Raw genomic sequence first — 2,308 nt, forward strand, 5'->3', positions numbered from 1 at the left:
TATTTCTCCACAGATCTTGCATGCACAAGGCTTCTTCTTCTGAATGAGACGGGATCTTAACAAAGTGTTCTTGAATTCGCCCCAACTTTCTGCTCCACTAAATCCTTGTATGGCGTGGTGCATTTTCCACCAGATAGCAGCACTTTTGGTAAAGTACTGGAGAGCGTGTTCCACTTCATACTTCCTTGAGATCAAGTTGCTCCCGAAGTGGTTCGCCATGTTCTGAATCCATATCTCAGCTTCCGGCTGGGTCATTGGTCCAGAGACTACAAGTCCAGCTTCATACTCCATCTGGTGGGGTTGAGGTTTTGGGGATGAGACGGGTAAGAGAGGGAGGGAGATACACACAATACAAACAATATTTTTGAGAATAGGTTTTATTTGTGGTCGTCGGAAAACACACACCAAAGATGGCTCACAAATCATCGTATCAAAGGTTGGTATATAACAGGGGTTTTGGACTTCTAATGGTCATATAATTATTCGGACACTTCAGGGTCTTCGAGTTCTTCGGGTCTTGAGAGTCTACTGTTGCTGTAGCTTCAATTCTTCAAACGCGTGGTGAAATCCTCTTTACTTTGAATTAGAACTCCGTTGATTCTTCATGAGGTCAAAGGGGTAAGAGTATTGTCTAACTATTTGAGGTGAGAGAGAACATTTGATGAACTCAGAAGAGATGAGAAGTAAAAGGTGTTTTCGAAAATAAGATTTTTGAGAGATCCTATCCTAAGAAATTCCAGTTTCTAGGGTCACGTCGTACAGTCAACATGTGCTCTGATACCATTTCTGTAGCGACCCGACTCAAGACGAGTCAAGCCTCTGTGTTTCTGTGCCATCCCTGGATCAGTATGCTGGCACACACAGTACATCAATGTATATATCAAAGTGCAATCACATGTAAATAGCGTAAAACTGATATATACCTTAAATATCTCAGCGGAAGCGGTCAAGGGAGTGGAGTCCCAATAAACACCAACGGCAAGTTGAGTGTAGACCGTAACCCCGAATCGTACTCTTACTCGTCGAAGATAAATATCTGCAACATAAGACGTTGCAGCCGTGTAGGTCAGCATATTGAATATGCCGGCAAGTCACATAAGAGAGGGGTAAAGTAATAATCAACTATCTCTACATGCATATTTGGTCGATGGAGCTGAATGTTGCATAAAGCCAGTTTTATCCTACAACAAGAGAGGGCTAAAAAGCAAAATGTTACTACACTGTTGGTTGTTAACGAGATGGTTCCGCCAACCAGTTCTCGTACCCGAGTTGTCAATAATTACCCTCATCAAATATATATAATGGTGTTGAGAAATCCAGATAACTTCAGTTCCTTTGGCTCAAGTCGTCCATGACCGTGGACACGGCTAATCGATTAGGTTTGAGTACTCTGCAGAGTTTTGCACACGTTCCCCACAAGATTTGATCGCCTCCGGGTTTGTCCTCGCACTTCAGGGTGTTTGAAGACCGGATGATCAAAACATGGTCTTTCAACGGGTCCCTCTGAATCCCTGTCGGTGCCCATCCATTCCTACCGTTCGTCTACATCTGCTAGCACCGCCTGTCCAGAGTCGCCGCGTTGTCCAACCAAGCCAGAGCCCATAATGACTTGTGGCTGTGCAGGTAAGCCTTGGGTCTTGAAGTCTCCGTCCGTCCCTTTGAGCCTGGGTGAAGCTTTCCGCAGGATGACATGGCCTCTCCAGCATCCCGGGCATCCACTGGGTTTTCCAGGGAGCCGATCAACCGTCCTTCACCCAGTGTTGCATTGCGTCCGAGGTCTTGAAAATCTTGTCTTAGTCCGGTCTTGATTATAATATCAATCTCGCATAACTCGTGGCATACACTCAACCGAGAACCCGTCTACTTAAGCATAGCATATATATCATCGTCGTCCCGGGGCCAAGTATCGGGGTGTTGGTGTTCCTACCACATGATACTACACCTATGACTAAAGTTTCCAAGTACCTAGGCAGCATGCAAATAGGGCAAAGAAGGTGATCTACTATGCATTGAAAACATAGGTAAAAATAACATGATCAAAGATGACTTGCCTTGATGATAGTTGTTCTGCTCGAGCGTCTCTAAGTAACACGCTTCGCACTCCGGATGATCTACCGATACAAACACAAAGCACACCATAAGCAATTCAATCATGCCACGAGTAAAAAATAACTTCACATGCAATGATTTGCAAACGACTACGCAAAAGAATTTATCACGCGTCGGTAGGACAGAAACTTGTTTCTGTTGAAAAAACCAGTAAAATACTTGAAAAATTCTGAATATTCTACCACAGTAGGATTTTATC

Source organism: Hordeum vulgare, chromosome 6H (genome assembly GCF_904849725.1).
Source record: "Hordeum vulgare subsp. vulgare chromosome 6H, MorexV3_pseudomolecules_assembly, whole genome shotgun sequence".
Classification (NCBI taxonomy): Eukaryota; Viridiplantae; Streptophyta; class Magnoliopsida; order Poales; family Poaceae; genus Hordeum; species Hordeum vulgare.